A 7,700-nucleotide genomic window follows, 5' to 3' on the forward strand; every position below is an offset into this window, starting at 1 on the left:
TATTTGACCACTGACAGATTTTGTTGGTTTCTTCTTCTATTGCAGTCCTATCTCTCCTCCTCCCCTTATTACTTTTGGGCTTTGATTATGCAGTTTTGCATGTCCATTCAGTCAAAGATACATGCAGATTCTCTTTATCTGGTGAACTATTAGAAGGATGTCAATCCCTCACTCAGCTCTTTCACAGGGATGTACAGTCTGTCTGAAAGAACAGGAACTGCTTGTGGTGTTCACCGGATCACAGCCAAATGTGTTCAGATACAGATATTGCAGCATTTTTCTGGTTATTAGCTTGGTGCTAATAAGACCGAGGTTCTGGGTTTGATCTTCATATGGACCATTCCCTTAAGAGTTGGACTCAATGATCCTTCTGGGTCCATTCCAACTCAGACCAGTCTGTGATTCTGTAATCATCCAAGTCTTCATGATCGATGCTCAGAAGGAAACCTAAAACAGATTTCAGTGGTTGTTGCTTAGTCTGGAGAGATCCATGGGACAGCAGATGTTAGGAAGGAAAGGATATAATCTAAACAAAATCAACTTCAGAGAAATCTCTGTGATAATTTTATCATTTCAGAATCCTATGTTCTTCCATTGCTTTGCTATCAAACACATGAACTGCTGAAGTTTGCTGTTCATGTTGAAGCTACTTAGGGACAGAAGTGGCAGTTGGATGAGAGCTGACCGTGTCAAGCAGCAGGCAAAAATTCAGACTAAAGCAAAACAAGTTCTTGGTTTTACACGTATTTTTTGTCTTTTCAAGATGGCAGAAGGGTCATCTGTGGGCTTAAACATGAACTTCAGCGCAAGGAACTCTGTCCAGTTTTGGCCTCTGCTGTGGGTGTATGTGATGTTGGATAATCCCTGCCCGTTCCTGTGCAGCAGTTAGGCTGTTCTAACACAGAGATTGTCAGGATGGTAAATACAGTATGAATTGGAAGGGCTATGGATGGCTGACTGAGGAAATTAGTAGGTTGTTGGGGTTTTTTGTAATGCTGCTCCTTTTATGGTTTCTGTGTGCACGGGCCAGTGCTGGTTAACACGCCATCCCCGTGCCTTCAGTGTGGGGGGCTGCCAAGTTCTGGTGATGGGGGGAAAATCAGTGTAGAGGGTATGAACCACCCCACTTCAGGCAGCTATTTTCCTTTGTATCCTGCTGCTGAAAGGGATGGGAGTTGTACAACGACCTGCAGGAATGTCCCGTGACTGGGGAGAGGCAGGAGCTGGGGCATCACTGGTCCAGTTCCCAACGCAGGCAGCTGGGGAGCGGGGGGGAGGAAAAGTGCTTAATTCCAAAGTTCGGTGAAGCAACAAACCAGCTCTTCAGGCTGAACCGTTCCTGTCTCTCAGCCTGTGCCTTTAAGCTCCGCCGCGAACTCCCCCAGTGCCTCCCACCGCCCCCGCCGGCGCCCCGCGGGCCCGGGGGGATGAGCTCGGGGCGGCTCCTCTTGGGGAGAAGCTGCCGGGGAAGGCACCTGGCGGCAGCGGGAAAAGCAAAGCAGGTGAGTCCCTGCTCCTTCTTATGAGCCCTTTTTACTTTCTTCGAGGTGCCGGAGTTTCTTGGCTCGAATGGGAAGAGAAAAACCTGCACCTTTCCCGACAGCTGCACCCACCCGTGGATGCTCCTCGCCACGCGGCCCCACCGCCGAGCGCGATCCTTCCTGCCCGGCTGGGGCTCGGGCAGTCCCCCTCCTCCTCCTTCTCCTCCTCCTTCTTCACCACCTCCTTCTGCTCTTCCTCCTTGCTTCTTCATCAGGGTCAGACAGGTTTGCTGCCTGCACCCGCAGATTTTCAGACAAGCAGGAGTTTGAAACTGCTTCTCCACGCTGGATTTTCCCCCATGATTGGGGAAATCCCTCGCGGTTTGCTGGCTCTGAGGAAACGGCCTGTTTCTGAATTTATTGTCTGTGAGGAAAACAGCTCAACTCACCTTTTATTGAAAGTAATAGATGGAAACAAATTCCGTGCTTCCTTTTAGTCGCTGATGGCTAAGCAGCTTTCCTTACGTAATGCTGGAGAGCTTTTTAGTGCTTTTCGATTCCATGTAACTCTAACGTGATTCAGGGGAGGTTGGGAGCACTTTGCGCAAACGGGTGGGTAGTGCTGGAGGGGATTCGTTCTGGAGCAAAGGAACCCACTGGCTACAGAAATGGGCTCCCCATTGAATGTCCGTGGAAGTTTGACCCTTCTGCCAGTTCTGCCCCGCAGCTGTGTTTCTGTAGCACATTTCATCCTTTGCCTGTTAACCAGTGTGGGTTCAACCACCGCATGTGGGACCTAATGGATGAGCCTTGGTCAAAAGCAACCTCTAGACTCTCTTCTCTGAAAGTACTGGTTAAGAGAAACAGTTTCTTAAACACTTTGGAAACCAAATGTAGAGAATGGTCTATATTATTTGAAAGCTATAACAAATTAGGAAATATTCTAGAAAGAAAGTTCAGGGTACGTCATGGAAAACAAAAAGTGCAACTTCAGCAGTAATGCAGACCTAAATGCTGAAACAAGCAACATTATCATTGTAGGAAATACAAGAGTGAAACAGCCGTGGCAGTGGGCAGCTTAGACCTCGGCACGGGACAACTCTTATGAGCAACCTCTATGGGCTTGAAATAGCCCCATTATTTGAGCTTAAATAAATGTTTCTGTAGCTGAATGGTTCTTTGTTCCCGCGGTGGACGGGAAGGGCTCGAGAGCCACGCTGCTTTCACACCCACTTGTCTTCCAGCCCTGAGGCTGCCCTGCAAAGAGCTCCGGCACAGCCTTGTCCTGCTTGAGGGAGGCCCGAGGTGTCAAACGAGGCAACGCCGCCCAGGGCGGGGCTTGCTCAGTCCGAGTGCGCGTCCTGCGGCCTCTGCCCGGGGATGGTCTCCTCAGGCAGGGGGGCCGGCCAAAGCTGTGCATGGTCACACAGCGCTGCAGTTCAGCATGTCACACTATCCCCTATCGATACACGCAGAGTTTCGCTCTGCGGCCTCTCATGGGCTCAAGCGCTGTGAGTTCACTGCTTGACTGATATCTTTAATCACTGCTGGTTTCTCTGTGTGAGTTCTTCCTCTGAGGGAGCATCCATTGCAGGTAACTGATTTCAGGGTAGCTTGGGGGTTTTGTGTCCATGAATACTAATGCCTACCTGACAATCTGTAGTAACAGCTGAAGCTAGGTAAAAATGTAATTTACACATTGTTTCTAATGTATGTAAGCTGGTAAGAAAGAATAAAATGTGATTATTTGCAAAATGAAGACCTCTGCTTTAGCCCCTGTTCCTCCAGGAACCTCTGGTGCCAGTATGTCCATTAGCTTCAATGGGACCAAGATTTCTCCCACAGCCTCTGCACAGGGCCAGACAGTGTTCAAGGGAGGTGAGTGAATGTCAGTGAAGGAAATGACATGAGTTAAGCATGTGAGTTTTTCTTGGCCATTCATAAGCTGAAAAGTATCAAATTATATAGTGCTCCTATTGTGGAAAGTAAGCGGACAAACATGGACTTCCGGGCTTACTGTATACTCCCTATGTGTATTCAGTATTTACTATCTGTTCTGAGTTTTCAAGCCAGCACAGTTGGGGGTAGGGGGGAGGAAGCTGCCTTTATTTTATTGTGTAACCCATGGCTACAAGTTTAAGAAGTAATTGCAGGTACAAATCTGCCCAGTACTTTGTTAGCAGAGGGAGAGCTCAGGGCTGAGTGTCTCCAAGGTGGAAGTGATGTTAGAGTCTTTGTTACCAGTGATAATACGAGCACTGGGAAGCTCAGCTTGTCTGTCATGCCCCAGCTGAGACTGCTGAGCTGGCAGGCAGGCAGAGGATCTTCTTACTTGTAAATTGAGAGACATTTGTAGATCAAGAGGGACAATAAACAAGGCTGGCACAGTGTCATTTGGCTTGCTGAAAGCAGGACTACAGCTGAACCAGATGCACCTCCATGATGAGTGCTGCAGGTGAGCAGGGACACGGGATCCTCACTGATCTGAGTGGCAGGGACTCAGATTCGCTCACTTGCAGGCTGTGCATGGTCTAGGGGCTTGCAGTGTCAGGGCTTTTCACTCAGCTTAATAACAAGAGGTGTCCTCAGCTCAATCTGCAGTCTCTTACATGACGAGAGTTTCTTTCTGCTTGAAAGTAGGGTCTAGCCTTTCAAATGCAGCACAACCTCCTCTAAGTGTTAACCTACAGAGAGATGGGGACATGGACATGCTCTATACATCCATTGCAGAAGCTGGAGATGGGTTAAATCAAAAGGATTAGAGAAATACAGTGTTGGGTGATCCAGGGAACCAGTGTCATGGTAGGTGAAGCTCATGTCACACAAAAAAAAGACCACGTAGCCAAACCTGTATCTGCTGGTCATGGGATGGTTTGCCTTTGATGCTGAGCTCTGTCCTGTATCTGTTCAACCAGCTGCTGCTGTCCCTGCATGGGCTTCTTTTTCATGACGTAAGATCAGCTCATCAGAAGGCTTAAGGGGAAATATATGGGCTAAGCGGGAAACAACAGTGTTGGAATAAGTTCCAACACTCCTTTCTCTGGAGCCCCGCTCAGAGAGTGGCTGTGGGATACCCTTGAGCCATAAGGAGGAACTGGCAGGCAGTTCTTGGCCTCTCCAGACTGACATGTCCTCGCACTACCCCACCACCCAATAGATACCACTGGTTATAAATCCACTCCCCTATGAAAGCATTCTACCCTTCTCAGTAGCTGTTGCCACAAGTTCTGAGCCTCATTTCAATACAACCAAATCCCCAGCTGTAAGGAAAAAATCATAAGGCTTGACCCCATTTTAATGGAGATATTTGAGGTTGGCTGTTCCCACTGCCTTGCTCTGCCAGCAGATCTGTTTGCACACCCACATCTATCTCCTCTGGTCATGCTTCTGATTTCACTTACAGCAAATGACCATCTTCTCTCTCCTGCTCAGACTCATGGTTTGGTGACATAGATATGGTTTGTTGTTTTGGTGGCTGTGATTTTGGATGGTGAACCTACCAAGTGAGGCATATTGGAGTCTGCTTTCTGCTTTTGGGCAGAACAGAAATATTTCTCCATCTGGAGAAATATTCTGCATCTGCTGTATTCCCCCTCTGAAGTGCCACAAGTCTTGCCTTGGTGATAAAACTTGCCTTTGGCCGCAGGCTCATTAATTGCTGAGACTGCAGGGAGATCTGCAGCTTGTGGTCTGCCTTGAGCAAGTGGCATATTTTTCATACCTGTGCCATCATTTTGCAAAGGCTCTGTCTGGGTGAACATTTACAGGTCACAATGCGTTTTACAACCCCTGTGTCTGAAGGTTCAGTAGACACAGTATTGTTGTGTTAAGAGCCACAGTACCCCACTATGGGATGAAGCAAATATTTTATTAACACTTGGTTATTCAAATGGTTGCAGCATATTGGCTGCCCTTTATAATCACAGTGTGGGAGAAACCCAGCATGCTAGAATACAGAAATGCAGCACAAAGACCCCAGAGCAGCCCAGACTCACCGTCAGGGGGTTGGGTGGGGGTGGGGGGTGGTTTCCTTGCATTATCACTTGGGGGACATCAGGGTTTCTTCGCATTTGTTGTCGGTAAATGAAGCCGACTTTTGCAAAAACGGGTATCACTGTTTCCTGTCTTTCTTTCCTCTGGCCCACAGTTCAGAGCGGGGCATCTCAGCTTGTGTCCCTGTAGTCGAAGGCTGCTGGTAGGGGCTGGCAGACTGGGAATGGGAGAAGTTGGAGAAGAGCAGGAGGGAGCCTAGGGCAGTGCAGTGCAAGATTGGCATGCCAACCCTCCTATTCTGAAGGGAGAGAGACTGGAGAGGGGTAGGAAGGCAGAAGAAAAGGCCTCAGGAGGTGAAAAAATGAAGAGGAAGACACAGTGAGGTGAAGGAAGAGAAGTATCAAGTACTGGAAGAAAGAAGTCCAGGGTATGTGGAGGTAAATGAAGAAAACCAGCCCTTTTGCTGGGCAGCAACCAGCACGGTACTGGGAAGTCACCACTGTGCTTCAGACTCAGGAGCTGTGGCATTTTGCAAGAAGACAATTTCTACCTGAAAACAGGAGCCAGCACAATTTGTGCTGGAGAGCAACGTGCTCTGGGCCAGTCCTACAGGTGTGTATGGCATGGGATCACCTGAGCTGGAGAGACACCTGCCACGGTGAGCCTGGGTCTGTGCCCAGTGCATGGACAAACAATCAGGGTGCCTCTCTCGTGGCCCTGCCTTTCCCCCTTTTGCTCCTGAAGGTGATATTCCCCCAACATGCTGCACATGCATGTTCTCACACACACACACGTGAGATCACACACACATGCTACTTGTCCTCTTCGACTACAAGAGTGGGTGTTAGTGACAGTTTGGCTAATTGGGTAAAGGAATATTTTTACCATATCACTTTATATTTTACAATTTCCCTACTTGAACCAACTGAGAAATAAAATCCATCTTCCAAGGAAATCCTATGGCATGACTAGAGCAAAATTCAGACTTCTGTGGAGAAGAGAAACCCTGGGCTGCCAAGCAGCAGCAGAGCAGTGGTGGTAGCCACAACCCAGCACCGCGGCACATCCTCAGGGACAGCCAGAGATGGTGGCAGCCTGCAGGACTGCGCTTGCTGACTCTCTGCTGCACATCAGAGGTGCCTTCTCTGCTAAAATGTAACAGTGAAAAGACACCCCACTGAGACTGGACTGAGAGGACTCTCTTAGGTCAGAGTTCCCCACATCCCACTCTCAAGGGCATCATATTTTATAACCACTCACAATTTATAAGCTGACAAAAAACCATAAATGTACTTTTACTTCTCAATATTACTACTGGAAACTCATGACTGTTAATACTCTCCTAATTTCTGCCCCACTAGCAAAATTTACTTTTTCTTCATCTGATTTTATGCCACAATATTTTTCACTGTGTCTAGCTTCTTGCTACAGATCTCCACTATGCATTTATAGATGATCCTTACTATCTTTCAGCAAAAAAAATTACAATCTCTATTTTGCTCTTGCAAAATGGGCTTTCCATTTACACATCCTTTCAATTCTTTTTTAACTCACACCACTGACACCAAAAGAAAATAAACTTTCCTTATGCTAAAAGGGAGAGCAAAGACAAGTTTTGATTGTTTTGGGAAGTAGAAAGTTTCTCTAAACACTCTATTTTTTCCAGTTAAAATGCCTCTGCAATCACTAATATGAACTTCTTTCTGGGGTTCCAAGTACCTTTGATTGTAGTATGACTTCTACATGCAACTAAGATTGTATTGTCAGAAAAACAACCAGCCAGAGCCAATTTTGTCTGCAATGTTTATTTTTTTCTCAGATGCATTTGTCCTACCTTTGAGGTCCATTGAAGTCCACTGTTGCACTGGTCAGCACACCTGGACTAGATTTCTGAGTGCCCACATTCAGCACACTGCAAGAGAGACGGTGACTCCAAAACCTACCAAAGGAGGGAAGGAGGGACCCCTCATCTGTACGTATTCAGGTCACAAGGACCACTGGAAAAAAAGTTCCCTACTTGTCTCCCCTTTGATGCCTGAAGTGGCCACCTAAAAAACACAGACTAGACAGGAATAAGGGAATAAAGGGAGGTGTTTATTTGAAAGGCCTTCAAAGATACACCCTGGGGAGCCAGAGGCCACTGCCAAGAGGGACCCCAAGGTGGACAACAGGTCACAAGTTCTTCACACTTTTATAGGTTTGGTTCATTTGCATATCAGGGTTAAT

At 47.4% G+C, this 7,700-nt stretch overlaps 1 protein-coding gene across 6 annotated transcripts in view; it reads left to right on the plus strand.

Moving 5' to 3' along the window:
• Positions 1 to 824: 824 nt before the first annotated feature.
• The window catches only part of TMPRSS9 (transmembrane protease, serine 9), a 26,571-nt gene continuing 19,695 nt past the window's right edge, over positions 825 to 7,700 (plus strand). For 3 of the 6 annotated variants that reach the window (XM_017739655.1, XM_017739688.1, XM_017739682.1), the window contains exons 1-2: positions 825 to 1,502; positions 7,294 to 7,446. The gene's annotated coding sequence lies outside the window, so the exon portion shown is untranslated. Of the gene's footprint in view, positions 1,503 to 2,675; positions 3,360 to 5,531; positions 6,087 to 7,293; positions 7,447 to 7,700 lie in introns of those variants that run through there. The other 3 variants (XM_017739667.1, XM_017739663.1, XM_008639773.2) reach the window with 3 other exon arrangements.

Source organism: Corvus brachyrhynchos, unplaced genomic scaffold (assembly GCF_000691975.1).
Source record: "Corvus brachyrhynchos isolate BGI_N302 unplaced genomic scaffold, ASM69197v1 scaffold130, whole genome shotgun sequence".
Lineage (NCBI taxonomy): Eukaryota > Metazoa > Chordata > Aves > Passeriformes > Corvidae > Corvus > Corvus brachyrhynchos.